Genomic DNA, 17326 nt, shown 5'->3' with positions numbered 1-17326 from the left:
TTCCGTTCGCTCATCAGAAGTTTGTCTTTCTTTTTATACTTGAATTTGGAGCATGACATAATAGAAGAATCAAAACTTCTATATCACTAGTGCAGAACCGGGCAATAGCACCGGTTCGTAAGGCCCTTCAGTGCCGGTTTAGGAACCGGCACTAACGTTTCGGCACTAAAGCCCCCCTCCTTTAGTACCGGTTCAGCACGAACCGGTGCTAAAGGGCAACCACGTGGCACGAGCCAGCTCCGGGGGCCGGGAGCCCTTTAGTACCGGTTGGTAACACCAACCGATACTAAAATGTTTGGGGGGTTTTTGGTTTTATGATTTCTTTTTCATTTAATTTTGTGTTTTCCATTTTAATTCTTTTTCATTTGCTAGTATTTTACGGTACTACACATTGTACACGTTATGCATATATATATATATAAAATTTCTAGTAGAACCAATCATATATATATCATCAATGTCTCACAAACCACCATATTAATTTACACATACACACATGTATAGCTATATACAAGTTCTCCTACATATGCATGTTGCCTTCGGAGCTAGTGGCATTAGCCTAATTGGTGCCTTCGGAGCACGATGACAATTGGAAGTGGTTCATGACCTGTTCGATGGGGGCGGTAGCGGGTAATAGTATTCTCCCTTCGGATTTATGACCTGGTCGAGCAAAAATCCCGCTATTTCCTCTTGAAGTGCTTCTACGCGCTTCGTTTCTAGGAGCTTGTCCCGCACCTCTTTGAACTGTTAAGAAGGAGATCAATATGCATGTGTATTAGTTGTGTGACTAGATATCGATAATGGTGTAAAAATTGTAAATAGTGTTCTGACAAGCGTACCCATTCCTGTCTTTGAGATCTGCTCCTTTCGGACGCCATCATGCGAATGTTCTCGCAAACGCAGAATGCACACAGATTAGTCCCCTGCGCCTGCTTTAGGGCCTTTATTACGAGAATGGAATTTAATTTGATCAGATAATAATTAATCAAGCATGATAATTAAAGAGATGGCAGCTAGCTAGCTAGTACTACTTAATTACTTACCTTGGATCGAAACCATTTCAGCTATGGTTTCCATTCGCCTTCCGTGACGCTGATGAACCTTGCCCAAGCCCTGCCCACCGACAAAGAAAATGAATAAAGGGGTTATTAAATAGTTCATATCATGAAATGACGAACTAAATAGGCCGAGATATATAGTTAATAATGATTGAAATTACCTGTTGACTATCCCATACAAGATGTCGTAGTCACTATTTGCTTTGAGTAGCGAGTCCAGTATTTCAACTGTTCCGGCGTCAACTTTAATGATACACAAGATCCAGTGAAATCTGCATGCACACACGTTTGCATGTCTTAATTAAGCGGGCATATGTAAGCAAAAACATGTAGCTAGCTAGTAGGCAAAAACAGAGAATTTGTAGTACAAGAAAGTGTGACTCACTGGAAGTTGTAAGAAAGTAGTATATCTTCATTGTATTTGAGGCGCTTCAAGAACTCTAGCATGCTGTCCTCTACCTGCTTTTCATAATACTTGTTCATTTTCCATGTGTATTCATTAACGGTGTTTGGGTCAATGAACCCAATGCCATAGCGTCTACCTTTTCTCATTTCATACATCTTCATCCTGCATAATACCACAGAAAAGAATATAGTGAGGATAATTACAGGTAATGATTGATCAAAAGGATCACTACAGCTAGCTTGAGACTTAAATTACAGAAAGAAATCACTTACAGACAATAGCAACTGACAATAGATTTGTCGAGTGCGTCTTGATTGTATAACTGAAACAGTTCAGAATACTCAACGGCCACAGCTTTCTCATGGTTGTAATGATCCTTCTTGACATACACCATGAGGGACTCTCGATCGGATCTCTTGATAATGTCCATGTACCATTGATGCAATTCATACATTCTCGTTGGGAGCTTCTTGACATCTTCTGGCTCGACCAAAGGTTGGCCCCGGACATATTTCCGTTTTATTTCCTCCTCTGTAATCACAGGCATGTCCTCGATCTCGAGGAGTTGTCCAACAGTGATCTTGAGTTCTTTAGCCTGCATTATATGCTCCTGGGTTATTACCACATCGCCCACCTCGGGAACGTAAACTGTTTGGCCACAATAATATTGGGCGCGCATACTGTCACGTGTTGTTGGCGGCACAACAAGCGGGGGGGTCGATTGCGCCGCCTGTTCTCCCAGCTGGGCAATGGTTTTCCCGCATTTTTCGACAGCTGCTTGTTGTTTGCTCGAACTCGAGCTCGCCTCCTTCTGTAGACGTTGTCGATGTAACTTCCTGATGTGGCGCTCATAGTCTGTGTCAACAGGCTTAGGAGCTGGTGGTTGAGCCATACGAGTGAAGTGGTCAACTACTTCCACAAGCACTTTCTCCCTTGGAGGCGGTGGCGGTTTCGGTCCAAAATGGGCGTCGACTTCTGCCCGCACTATGGCATTGGTTTGCTCCTCGGTCCTGTCATAAGCCCTCACAGGAAGAGGAGTAGTGAGGTTTGGACCATATTTATATCGCTTGCCTCCGCCTGTACTTCCTGTACTATGACCTCGACTGGTACCGCTATGCACCATAGTTGTGGGGTGTCTCTTCTGCGATTGCTGAGGCGGCGGAGACGGCTGACGGGGCTGAGTTGGACGAGGAGGAGTGGCCTGAAGCTGTACCGGACTTGGAGGAGGAGTGGCCTGAGGTTGTGCCAGACTTGGAGGAGGAGTGGACGTCTGACGCTGTGTCGGACTTGGAGGAGGAGTGGCCTGACACTTTGCCAGACTTGGAGGAGGAGGAGTGGCCTCACGCGTTGGTGGACTTGGAGGAGCGGGAGTCTGCTGACTCGGTGGCGAACTTCGACGAGGAGTCGGGTGACGCAGTGTCGGTGGCCTTCGAAAAATGATGCAATCCTTTCTCCATAGGATGATACGATGTTTGGCATCTCCGAGTGTGTGCTCCTCATCACCTCCAGGAATGTCAAGCTCTAGCCCGAATATTGGTCCACCACCTCATCAACCAAGACACGAGCATAGCCCGCTGGAATCGGGTTGCAATGGAAGGTTGCCTCGGGGGAATTTGACCCTGATGTATGTCGTCTTTTCCGTGCATACGTTGCTGGTCCTCCCGTGCCTCAGGTGTATCTTTTGTCTTCCCATACACGCCCAAGAAGCCAAGCAGGGTCACACAAAGATTCTTCGTCACGTGCATCACGTCGATTGCGGAGCGGACCTTGAGGTCTTTCCAATAGGGCAAGTCCCAAAATATAGATTTCTTCTTCCACATGGGTGCGCGTCCGTCAGCGTCATTCGGAACAGGTTGTCCACCAGGACCCTTTCCAAAGACCACCTTAAAATCCTTGACCATATCATGTACATCAGCACCAGTACGGTGGCGAGGCTTCGTCCGGTGATCCGCCTCACCTTTGAAATGCTTGCCTTTCTTTCTTACGGGATGCCTGCTCGGAAGAAATCGATGATGTCCCAGGTACACATTCTTATTAGCCAAATATATGCTGTCGGTATCGTCCAAACAGTGCGTGCATGCGCGGTATCCCTTGTTTGTCTGTCCTGAAAGGTTACTGAGAGCAGGCCAATCATTGATGGTCACGAACAGCAACGCCTTTAGGTCAAATTCTTCCCCCATGTGCTCATCCCACGCACGTACACCTGTTCCATTCCACAGTTGTAAGAGTTCTTCAACTAATGGCCTTAGGTACACATCAATGTCGTTGCCGGGTTGCTTAGGGCCTCGGATGAGCACTGGCATCATAATGAACTTCCGCTTCATGCACAACCAAGGAGGAAGGTTATACAAACATAGAGTCACAGGCCAGGTGCTATGGTTGCTGCTCTGTTCCCCAAAAGGATTAATGCCATCTGCGCTTAGACCAAAACATACGCTCCTTGCGTCATCTGCAAACTCCTTCCCGTACTTTCTTTCGATTTTTCTCCACTGCGACCCGTCAGCGGGTACTCTCAACTTTCCGTCTTTCTTACGGTCTTCTCTGTGCCATCGCATCGCCTTGGCATGGTCTTTGTTTTGGAACAAACGTTTCAACCGTGGTATTATAGGAGCATACCACATCACCTTGGCAGGAATCTTCTTCCTGGGGCGCCGGCCCTCGACATCAGCAGGGTCATCGCGGCAGATCTTATAGCGCAATGCACCACATACCGGGCAAGCGTTCAAATCCTCGTACTCACCGCGGTAGAGGATGCAATCATTAGGGCATGCATGTATCTTCTGCACCTCTAACTCTAGAGGGCAGACAACCTTCTTTGCTTCGTACGTACTCTCAGGCAATTTGTTGTCCTTTGGAAGCATATCCTTTATCATTACTAGCAACTTTCCAAATCCCTTGTCAGATACACCATTCTCTGCCTTCCATTGCAGCAATTCCAGTGTGGTGCCCAGCTTTTTCTTGTCACCTACGTAATTCGGGTACAACAATTTTTTGTGATCCTCTAACATGCGCTGCAACTTCTTCTTCTCCAAATCACTTGCGCAGTTTCTCTTTGCATCGGCAATGGCCCGACCTAGATCATCAACGGGCTCATATGATTCCTCTTCTTCAGCTTCTTCCCGCATTGCCGGCTCAGCTTCTTCCCGCATTACCGGCTCAGCTTCTTCCCCCATTGTTGTATCATCGTATTCAGGGAACCCATGGCCAGGATAGCTGTCGTCGTCCTCTTCTTCTTCATTGTCTTCCATCATAACCCCTCTTTCTCCATGCTTGGTCCAAACATTATAATGGGGCATGAAACCGGTCTTAAACAGGTGGACGTGAATGGTTCTTGACGTAGAGTAATTGTGACCATTCTTACAGCGAGCACATGAACAAGGCATAAAACCATCCGCCCGCTTGTTTGCCTCAGACGCAAGCAGAAAAGTACGCACGCCCTCAACGAACTGGGGAGAGCATCGGTCATCGTACATCCATTGCCGGCTCATCTTCATTACACAACACCGAATAGACCAAATTAATACAAGTTCATACATAAAGTTCATACAACACTTAAATGCAACAAACAAATAACTCTCTAGCTAAAGCATTTAAATGCAACAACAAATACGATCAAGATCGCAACTATGGTAACAATGGATCCAACAGCATAATGATACCAAGCCTCACTATCGATGGCATATTTTCTAATCTTTCTAATCTTCAAGCGCATTTTCTCCATCTTGATCTTGTGATCATCGACGACATCGGCAACATGCAACTCCAATTCCATGTTCTCCCCCTCAATTCGTTTCAATTTTTCTTTCAAGTACTTGTTTTCTCTTTCAACTAAATTTAACCTCTCGGCAATAGGGTCGGTTGGAATTTCCGGTTCAGATACCTCCTAGAAAAAATTTTTATGTCAACTTGATGGGCATAATTTGTCATAAACACGAAATGCAACTAGTTTTAAAAGAGAATATACATACCACATCCGAATCATAACAAGGACTAGGGCCGACAGGGACGGATATCAAAACCATGGCACTATATGTATAACAAACAACGTACGGGTAAGATAATTATACGAGTAACTATATATCCAAATCACACAAACATTAATTTTTATATAAAATTTCATGAACAAGAGGCTCACCACAAGGTGGTGCCGGCGACGGGACGGTGCGGGCGATCGACGGTGGCTACGATGAAGATTTAGAAGGCACTAAGTAAACCACACCTACATATGCAAACTAAGTGTTATTTTTGACCTCAAATTGCATATAAATCAAATACTAGCACATATATATATATATATCCTCCCAAATTACTAAACTCACAAATTAATCACTATATAAACCAATGCAAGAGCTAATCTAGCAATGAGAGATGAAAGGACAAAGTTGCTAACCTTTGTGATCATTTGAATGGATGAGGACCTTCAAATCTTGACAAATTTTGGGCAAATTTTGTGATGAACTCGAGAGGAAGAAGGGAAGAACAAAGGAGAGGGCCGGAGAGGGGAAAGGGGGAAGAACAGAGTGCTGGTGGACGAAGGGTTTATATAGGACGACCTTTAGTACCGGTTCGTGGCACGAACCAGTACTAAAGGTGCTGGAGGGGCCCCACTCTGACAACATCCTGCCACCACTCTCATTAGTACCGGTTCGTGGCACGAACCGGTGCTAAAGGTTCGCCACGAACCGGTACTAATGAAAGCGGCCCGGCTATCCGTTGGAACCGGCACTAATGTATACATTAGTGCCGGCTCAAATACAAACCGGCACTAATGTGCTTCACGTTTGACCATTTTTCTACTAGTGTATCTATCCATCGTTAACAAAGAACCTTGTCTAAATTACATTTTGTAAGCTCCACGGAAAGGAAGAGCTATAGTTACTGTCAATTTAATGTGTTGGGTCACATTCTCTATGTGTGTCTCATATGTGTGGGCGCTTCTTGTTTTTGTATCACCATTGTCGTGTTGCAGTGTTTTGTTATATGTCATGTTGTAGACATGAGAAGGGGGGAAACTATTGCTACAGTGGCGCATGCACGAGTGTGGGACAGTTTGGCCTTTCTGGTGGCATTGCGGTTGCACTCGATGGTGTCTACGCATGGCTGGGTCGGTGAAGGGAGATGTTCTTTCGGGTGTGTGTACCATACTACACCCACTAGAAACCAATGCCTAAAGTTAACATATGAAAATAGAAAAATTGGAGGATCTATGTGACTGCTAGTTCTATAAAAAAAGTTATATACTTGTAGTATATTACTAGATTATTTCGATTTGATGTTCAGGTTTTATGCCCACCCAAATCTATTGGCTTTCATATGTACCCTAGTACTTAATTATTCCCACTCCCTCTGTTCTTGAATATAAGTCTGTTTAGAAATTTCAATATGGACTAAATACAAATGTATATAGACGTATTTTAGAGTGTAGACTTATATTTAGGAATGATGGGCGTACCTTGGTATTCATTGGATCGACATTCATGGGTAGAGGGTCACAATGCACATAAGATACTCCTTCCAGTCCTTTTTACTCTACATATTAGATATATGGCAAGTCAAACATTGCAAAGTTTGACCAAATTTATAATGAAAAGTATCAACATCAAGAATACCAGAAAAAAGTATTTACTATGAAACTACATTTCAGAATGAACCTAAAGTATTGATTTGGCTTCATGAATGTTGATACTTTTTTCTGGAAGTTCGATCAAAGTAAAGATATTTTGACTTTGGACAAAACTTATATGTAGACTAAAAAGGACCGGAGGGAGTACTTGTCATTTCATTCTTTGCTTGCTACCAGCCTATGATCACGATGGATATAAATATATATATCACTATAGTGATAATAATATCGACAATGACATAAATAAATATGGACCACACTTGATGCGTCCTAATAACTGTAACAAAACCATCTTCAAACACTACGAATGTGACCGGTCCAGATAGCTTGTGGGAAGCAAACCATGTATGTTTATACCCATCGTGATCCAAGATCCATGCCTAAATTCAAATTTTAACATCCATGAAATAGATACCATATTTTGACTAGTAGCTTTAAAGATTCATTAACTGGCACATTTTGAATTTTTCATAGTTTCAGAAAGAATAGATACGGCTAAGTATATGTCTCAGGATCGACATCTGCAACCAAATAATTAAAAATACTATTGTATTTCCTAGCCGGATAGTGATTGGCTAGTGACCAACTGCTAATTAAGTACGATTTGGAAACTTTTCTCGAGCATATAACTACCTTTGTTGGAGCTGCAAATATAATCTTCTAGTTGCTAGCTAATTATTGGTTAGTCAACACACACTTCAAAATGCGAAAGAACGTGCACATCAATGGACTTAGATCGAGGGAACTTGTCTCTAAATGAAGCCATGGGCATCTCGATTGCAGGATGCATAAATCTAAGTAGTATGGTAGTATCATATCCCCCACTACCCTCATGATAATAATGTCAAGTAGTTTCTCGCAAGAGCTGCTCATTTGCACTCTCTTGCTACGTGTCCCAATGTACATCTACTTCGGGTATAGTAGTAGATCAAAGAACCCAACAACGCTTCCCATAAATTGTCAAATATTGCACATGTTACCTTCCTTCATGGCCAACACCCACAACTTGAATGACTATCTCACCATACTCCTTGCCGATTCAGGCCACAACTTGAGGGTACATGGCCCAGTTGGGAGCGGGGTGTGGTTAATCATCACCTGCGACCCCGCGAATATCCGACAAATCTTCACCACAAATTATACAGCCTTCCCCAAGGGAGCAGAGTTCGCCACCATCTTTGATATCATGGCTGGCAGCCTCTTCAACACTGATGGTTCACTGTCTTTACGGCCACGCGCAAAAATCTAGAGCGTGCTTATCAGCCCGCAGTTGGTTTCTATAATGGCGACTTGTTACTGTGACAAGTTGGAGATCACCCTTCTCCCATTCTTTGCCCGCCTAGCAAGCATCGGCGACGGGACTCGCTCGGCTCTACTTTGGCTCAAGCCTATCGGTGATGGGCCTCGTTCTGCTCGCTCATCAGAAGTTTGCCTTTCTCTTTATACTTGAATTTGGAGCATGACATAATAGAAGAATAAAAAATTCTATATCTATCCATCATCATGAAGAACCTTCTCTAAATTACATTTTGTAAGCTCCACGAAAAGGAAGAGCTACAGTTACTGTCTATTTAACACGTTGGCTCACATTCTCTATGTGTGTCTCATATGTGTGGGCTCTTCTCGTTTTTGTAACACCATTGCCATGTTGCGGAGTTTTATTATATGTGGTGTTATAGACTAGAGAAGGGGGGACTATTGCTACAGAGGCACATGCACGAGTGTGGGACAGTTAGGCCTTTCTAGTGGCATTGCGGTTGCTCTCGATTGTGTCTACGCATGGCTGGGTCGGTGAAGGGAGATGTTCTTTCAGGTGTGCATATCATACTGCTCCCACTAGAAACCAATGCCTAAAGTTAACATATAAAAATAGAAAAATTGCAGGATCTATGTGACTGCTAGTTCTATAAAAAAAGTTATATACTTGTACTATATTACTAGATTATTTTGATTTTCTGTTCAGGTTTTATGCCCACCCAAATCGATTGGCTTTCATATGGACCCTAGTAGTTAATTATTCCCACTCCCTCATTTCTTAAATATAAGTCTGTTTAGAAATTTCAATATGGACTAAATACAGATGTATATAGACATATTTTAGAGTGTAGATTCATTCATTTTCCTTTGTATTTATTTCATTTTATTATAATTTCTAAAAATCCTTATATTTAGGAACGATGGCCGTACATTGGTATTCATTGCATCGACATGGTGGGTAGAGGGTCACAATGGACATTAGATAATCCTTTTAGTCATTTTTACTCTACATATTAGATTTATGTCAAGTCAAACATTGCAAAGTTTGACCAAATTTATTTTAAAAAGTATCAACATCAAGAATACCAAATATACATACTTTGAAACTATATTTCATAATGAACATAAAGTATTGATTTGGCTTCGTGAATTTTGATACTTTTTTCTGGAAGTTCGGTCAAAGCAAAGATACTTTGACTTCAGACAAAACTTATATGCAGACTAAAAAGGACTGAAGGGATTACTTGTCATTTCATTCTTTGCTTGCTACCAGCCTATGATCATGATGGATATAAATATATATCACTATAGTGATAATAGTATCGATAACGACATAAATAAATATGGACCGCACTTGATGGATCCTAATAACTTCAACAAAACCAGCTTCCATCACTACTAATGTAGCCGATCCCGATAGCTTGTGGGAAGCAAACCATTTACATTTATATCCAGCGTGATCAAAGATCCTTGCCTAAATTCAACTTTTAACTTCCATGAAAAAGATACCATAGTTTGACTAGTAGCTTTAAAGGTTCATTAACTGGCACATTTCTAGTTTTCATAGTTTCAGAAAGAATAGATACGGCTAAGTATATATCTTAAGATGGACATCCACCACCAAATAAGTAAAAAAGATTATTGTATTTCCTGATCGGATAGTGATTGGCTACTGACCAAGTGCTAATTAAGTACGATTTAGAGACTTTTCTCAAGCATATAACTACCTTTGTTAGAGCTACAAATATAATATTCTAGTTGCTAGCTAATTAGGTTAGTCAACATGCACTTCATAAAGCGAAAGAACGTGCACATCAATGGACTTAGATCGAGGGAACTTCTCTATAAATGAAGCCATCGCCATCTTCGATCGTAGGATGCATAAATCAAAGTAGTACGACAGTAGCATATCCCCCACTACCCTCATGATAATATTGTCAATTACTTTCTCGCAAGAGCTGCTCATCTCCACTCTCCTGCTACGTGTCCCTATGTACATCTACTTTGGTATAGTAGTAGATCAAAGAACCAAACAATGCTTCCCACAGACTGACCAATATTGCACATGCTACCTTCCTTCTTGGTCAACGCCCACAACTTGCGTGACTATCTCATCATACTCCTTACCGATTCAGGCCACAACTCCAGGGTACATGGCTAGGTCAGGAGCGGGATGCGGTTACTCATCACCTGTGACCCCACGAATGTCCAACACATCTTCACCACAAACTATACCAACTTCCCCAAGGGAGCAGAGTATGCCGCTATCTTTGATATCACGGCTGGCAGCCTCTTCATCATTGATTGTGCAATATCTCTATGTCCACGTGCAAAAATCAAGAGCGTGCTTATCAGCCCGCGGTTGGTTTCTATAATGGCAACTTGTTATTGTGACAAGTTCGAGAACAGCCTTCTCCCATTCTTTGCCCACCTGGCAAGCAGCAGCGACGGGCCTCGCTTCGCTCTGCTTTGGCCCAAGCCTACCGATGATGGGCCTCGTTTTGCTCGCTCTTCAGAAGTTTGTCTTTCTCTTTATACTTGAATTTGGAGCATGACATAAAAGAAGATTCAAAACTTCTAAATCTATCCATCATTAACGAAGAACCTTCTCTAAATTATATTTTGTATACTCTATGGAAAGGAAGAGCTGCAGTTACTATCTATTTAACTCGTTGGGTCACATTCTCTATGTGTGTCTCATTTGTGTGGGCTCTTCTCGTTTTTGTAACACCATTGTCGTGTTGCAGAGTTTTATTATATGTGGTGTTGTAGACTAGAGAATGGGGGGAACTAATGCTACAGAGGCGCATGCACGATTGTTGGATAGTTTGGCCTTTCTGGTGGCATTGCGGTTGCGCTCGATGGTGTCTACGCATGGCTGGGTCGGTGACGGGAGATGTTTTTTCGGTGTCCGCACCACACTGCTCCCACTAGAAACCAATGCCTAAAGTTAACATATAAAAATAAAAAAAATGGCGGATCTATGTGACTGCTAGTTCCATAAAAAAGTTATATATTTGTAGTATATTACTAGATTATTTTGATTCGCTGTTCAGGTTTTATGCCCACCCAAATCGATTGGGTTTCATATGGACCCTAGTAGTTAATTATTCCTCTTCCCTCCGTTTTAAATATTGTTATTTTTAGAGATTTCTATATGGACAAAATACAGATGTATATAGACGTATTTTAGAATGTAGAGTCATTCATTTTGTTTTGTATTTAGTTCACTAGTCGTTAACCCGTGCATCTGCACGGGCTAGCAACTTTAATGTTAGATACAACAAAGTTGTTAGAAATTAGCAATGCCAGACAATAGTATGAATATCTGGATATGGATTATTGTTTCCACTGATGCACTGGATTTTTTTTCCACCGTTGGACAAGTCACATGCCATTGTCTGGAGGGGGACATTTATGTTTGGCAAGATTTCTTTTCATCAGATATAAATTTTCAATTATGTGGTCTACTTAGTTTTGATAACTTGAACGATCCGGCCATATACAGGAGCCGTGGTTGCCTAAAAAATGTACGGGCACTACTAGAAAAACCCCTACTAATGGCGCACCTAATATGGCCATTAATGGCGCATCTGTGGTGCGCCATTAACAGCACGCCATTAGTAATTTTTACTAATGGCGCACCACCTGGTGCGCCATTAGTATCTGGTATACTAATGGCGCACCGCGGGTGCGCCATTAGTATAGACCAGCGTGCGCCATTAGTATGCCTCCCAGGGGCCATGTATACCCAGGTGCTTTGGCATACTAATGGCGCACCACCACTGGATGCGCCATTAGTAACCGCGACATACTAATGGCGCACTACCAAGTGATGCGCCATTAGTATGCACTGTCATACTAATGGCGCACTGTCATGTGATGCGCCATTAGTATGAATATTAGGTTTTTTTATTTTTTATTTTCTGTTTTTTGCACAGGTTACAAAATGTATAATTTGACAAAATATAGACAGCACACATCAACAACAGATTCAGCGAATACAATAGAAGATTAGTCTTTGAATACAATTCATCATATTAGTCTCCGAATTAAAAAGACCGAACAAAGATAGAACATTATATTACAAGTCTCGAGACCGCGAGTAGCGAGTTTGTCTTCACATTACAAGTCGATATCGATCATCTAAACTACCATCACATAGAAGAGAGCTGCGGTCATCACGATGAGCATCATCACAATGAAACTCGTCTTCATCCGGTTCCTCCAACGCTCCCTCCCCTCTCCCGCTAGATAGCGGGCATATCTAGATTCGGCCTCGGCCCTAGTGGTGTACCCTTTGTAACTGTTACCGCTGAATCGGTGAACCTGTCTCCGACACTCCTTCCAGTCATCGTAGACTCCGGGAACCTTACCCTTGTACACGACATACGTCTGCATCGCTATGCACTAGCCAAACGAAACGTTAGTACCAATTCACAGACAATACATAAGCAATATATAATTATGCAACAGAACGATCGGAAGAGAAAAGCAAGACATTAATAGCATCGATTACATCTAAGTTGAACAACTCTCGAAACCAAAGAGACATACTACAAGTTCATTAAAGTTTAATTACAAGATGAGCCAATCGATGTTTCAGAACTAGACAACTCGACTCAAGGGACCGGAGCATGGATGAAGCCGCCGTCTATCGTGGGAGTCATGAAAGAACGGGCGTTGTCATCCTGCGTTTGTAGCATTGTGTCGATGTCACTGTTGGACGGTTGATTTCTGAGGTAGAACTGCCCCGAGGTACGAAGGACATCTTGATGGATGATTTCCGCAAACTCCGACTGGATGCGAAAGAATTCTTGTCGGAGGTCCGCGTCCTGGATTGCCGACACGCTCGCGGCCCAATCTTTGAGTTTACTCGGTAGCAGAAGTTGATGATGGTCCCGTACGATCGCCCGCATGTGATGGATGGCGTAGTAGGCACCCTTTTGACCGCCAGGCGGCTGCTTGATGCAGCAGAACGTCGTATTGTGGGAGAACACGTGCTTGCTGTACTTACGAATAGGCCTGGTGAAGGTGCCTCCAGATTGGGCGTAGCCGGGGAGAACATCATCAAGAACCTTATTGACATTTGTGTAGTCTACGTTCGACTGACGGTCCGGGTCGAAATACGTGGCCATGGAATATTTGGGGCTTAGGAGGATGAGCGTGCAACGTGTGTCACTGCAGAAAACACGGAATGTTAAAAGAAAAACGATCGAAATGTAAGAATTCATATGTTACGGGCCGGTTGAGGGGAGGACTTACTCGGGAAAGTAAGGCACGAGGAAGTTATCCTTATCTTGGTTTGCCAGAATGACGCCTTCGAGGTAAGAACTCGCGACTTGCCGGTCCCCAGCGCTGCCCAAGATCTTGGCACGCATGTAGAAGGGTTCGACTATCACGATGTCCGGGGTCTTGTCGCGAATGATCCGCATCTCCATACTCAGCGAAAATAGCCGAACGAAGGTGTAGTGCAGCGGATGAAGGTTCAACATAGCATGGATGTCATCAAAAGCAGGACGATCGTACGCCCGACGGAGTTATCCACAAAGCCCTTGCCCTCTGGCACCTTGGCCACGAAAACCGGGTATGCCACATCCTTCTCCCTGAGACGCCGCTTCTCCAAAGTAAGAACACTGTCATGCAGACTCCGCATAGCACCGGTTGCAGCATTGAGCATATTTGTCGGTAGCATCGCCCTACCCGCCACATGCACCCTCCTCGAGATATCCTGCGGTGAAGGTGGCCCGTCCTGAGCACGGATCGTACTCGGTGCCGGCTGGCTCGCACCCTTCTTAGTCTTTCTTTTGCGTGCCTTCTTCTTCTCCTGTAATGGGACCGAGTTCTGCTCACAGACCGCCTTCTTCAGTGTGTTGGGGCTGATAATATTTCGCACCTCGCCTATCTGAGGCTCGGTGAAGTCGGCAGCTGGAGGCGTCTCCTGAGAGCTGAACGCCAGACGGCGCCTGTTGCAACTTGGCTTCTCCGCGGTACGAGCTAGATCGCACACGTCTTTTGTTGGGTTTGGTTCTTGAGAAGGAGGCCCCATGAAGTCCCATCGTACCCATGCTCGGCAAAGTACTGGTCGACGTTGCCAAATGTATCATCGTCGTCGTCGTCGTCGTTCTGATCTTGTGCCATATGCATGTTTGGATCCAGTGGCATAGGGATGTCCGGCACCGTTACGGCGGTCTTGCCATGGGGCCGACTTGGCGCCGGCACGACTGGCGGTGTTGTCTTTGGGGTGGTGTCCCCCGCCCCCAAACGAATCTGGCTCTTCGGCCAAAGCAGGGGCCAGCTCAGGCAGGCGCTGAGGGTCATCACGTCTTCATCGTCGGCCCCGACGGGTCGAATCGGAGGTAACAAGTCATCGCAGCCTGGCAGCACCCGAACCAGTTGAACCCTAAACAAGTTGGGTGGCATCTGGGTACCGTGGAACAAGGGGTTGCCCGGTTGAACGATTTTGCCCTTGGCGACATCGACCAACTCGTTGTTCACGAAGTGGAGGAGAGTGCACGGAATGTCGGCGGCGCCCTGCGAAAACATGTAGGGCGTCAGGGATGCCCAGTCAAAGGCAAGGAGATGAAGTCCTCGGCCGAGAGAGGCTTAATTAGTTACCGTGATGATGGCGTCGAGCTCGGCTAATGTCGAGGCACCGCCAACGGCGGGCGTGCAGTTGACGGAGGGGCCGCTTGCTGAAGAGGTGCCGGCCGGCGTACACCCGGGTGCATTAAGCTCCCGTGCCGGCGTCGGAGACACCAATGCCGCCTCCGCCGGAGGCACCAATGGCCCCGCCATCGCATTATGCGAGTTGCTGGCCGTGAAGCTAGGAATCGGGGGCGGCCCCTGTTGGCCGCCCGCAATCCACGCACTCAACCCCGAGATCAAGGTAGGCACAAGGGCGGTGATCGTCGCTCCGAGTCATTGTTCCACTTGCTCTTGGACAATCTCCGGAATCCGTGCCACCTGTGCCTTGAGTTCTTGAACCTCTCGCGCCTGGCTTTCCGAGCTGGTCTTTTTCTCCTTCCGCACACCAGCGGTATAGTATGACCCCCATTTTGTCGACAAGCCTTTGCCGGCCACACGACCAGCTGACATCGGCTTACTGAGCTTATCCTTGTTCTTCATTACATTCAACCCCCAATTTAGAGTGGTGTCCCAAGGGTTGCTCTTAGTCGACCCCGCGCTACTGCTTTCAGTCGCCTGCGGAAGGAATGTGAACCATTTAGAAATTTGGCTTCATTAATTAGAACGGAACATCGGGACCTTCTCTCCAGCGTAGCTCAGCTCCCAGATCTCCTCGATCCTTCCGTAGTATCTATCCTTGTCGTTACCGGTGTAGGATTCCATGGTTACCCGGAGTTCTGATAACCATCACTCTTCATGTCCTTGGCCTCGGTGTAGAATGTGTAGCCGTTGATATCGTACGCCTCATAGGTCATCAGGTTGTGCTCGGTGCCCTGTGACAAGGCGAATATGAGTTGTTCTTCCGCGGAAGAATCCTCATGTAAAGGGTACGACAGAAGCTTCTGCTTGAACCAACGCGTGAAACATGAGTTGTGCTCTTTGAGTATATCTCCGTCCGTCCTCTGTTGGCCTCGGTCATTGTACGTCTTCTTAATAAAGGTTTTGTGCTCTACCACCCAAGGATCGACCACGTCTATGTGTTGTAGCGCGACTAGGTTTGCTCTTTCAAAGTCGGCGAGTCGACCCTCGAAGTCGACATGCATTTCGCGGCGACCCTCACGGTGACCCCATCCAGCGAGCCTGCCGAGGTGCCTGTTGACGGGCAGACCAACGGGGTTCTCGATGCCTAGATAATTCGTGCAGTAGGAGATGCACTCTTCGGTCAGAAAGCCCCGGGCTATGCTTCCTTCTGGACGTGACATGTTGCGAACGTATCCTTTGATGACACCATTCATCCTTTCGAACGGCATCATGATGTGCAGGAACGTCGGCCCGAGTTGGATGATATCCTCCACTATATGGACCAGCAGATGCACCATAACGTCGAAGAATGCGGGCGGGAAGTACATCTCAAGCTCGCATAGTATCACCACAATCTCTTCCTGTAGCCTTATGAGTTGCCTCACGCCAATCGACTTCCGAGAGATGACGTCGAAGAAGTTGCATAGGCCAAATAGCGTTTCACGGACGTGCGCGTCCATGATCCCACGGATTGCAACTGGAAGTATCTGCGTCATCAGCACGTGACAGTCGTGAGACTTCATCCCGCTGAACTTCTGCTTCGCTGGGTCTAGGTATCTGCTTATCTTCCCCGCGTAACCGTAAGGAAGTTTTACTCCTAGGAGGCAGGTGAAAAACTGCTCGATCTCCTCCTGACTTAGAGTGAAGCATGCGGGAGGGTAGTCATTTCCGGTCTTCTTGGCCTTTTTGCCTTTGCGGCGACTTTCTGTGTCCTGCTTCGCCTCATCATCATCATCATCATCATCATCATCATCATCATCATATATAGCGTGAAGCTCCTGCCTGATGCCCATTGATTTCAAGTCTGCCCTTGCTTTCGGCCCATCTTTGGTCCTCTCCGGCATGTTGAGCAGGGTACCAAGCAGACTCTCGCACACGTTCTTCGTGATATGCATGACATCAAGGCTGTGAGGCACACGGTGGATCTTCCAGTACGGCAAGTCCCAGAAAACAGACCTCGTTTTCCATACCTTCAGCAGCGGCTCTGGCGCCTTTCGCTTCTTTCCCGGCTCTGGCGCCTTTTTCTTCTTTCCCGGCAGTGGGCAGTCTTTCCAATTTTTCAACAGCTTGTCTATTTCCTCGCCGCTCCTCGTACACGGGCGTTTTCGGGGTTCGGTTTCACCATCGAACAGATCCTTGCGTTTCCTCCACGGGTCATCGTCGCGAAGCCACCTTCGATGTCCCATGAACACGGTTTTCGAAGACCCGGGATCTCTATCTAGCTGGCGATACGTTGTGTCATCCATGCACCTTACGCATCCAGAAAATCCGTGG

Source organism: Triticum aestivum, chromosome 5A, assembly GCF_018294505.1.
Source record: "Triticum aestivum cultivar Chinese Spring chromosome 5A, IWGSC CS RefSeq v2.1, whole genome shotgun sequence".
NCBI lineage: Eukaryota > Viridiplantae > Streptophyta > Magnoliopsida > Poales > Poaceae > Triticum > Triticum aestivum.
Note: the sequence above shows the minus strand (reverse complement) of the source record.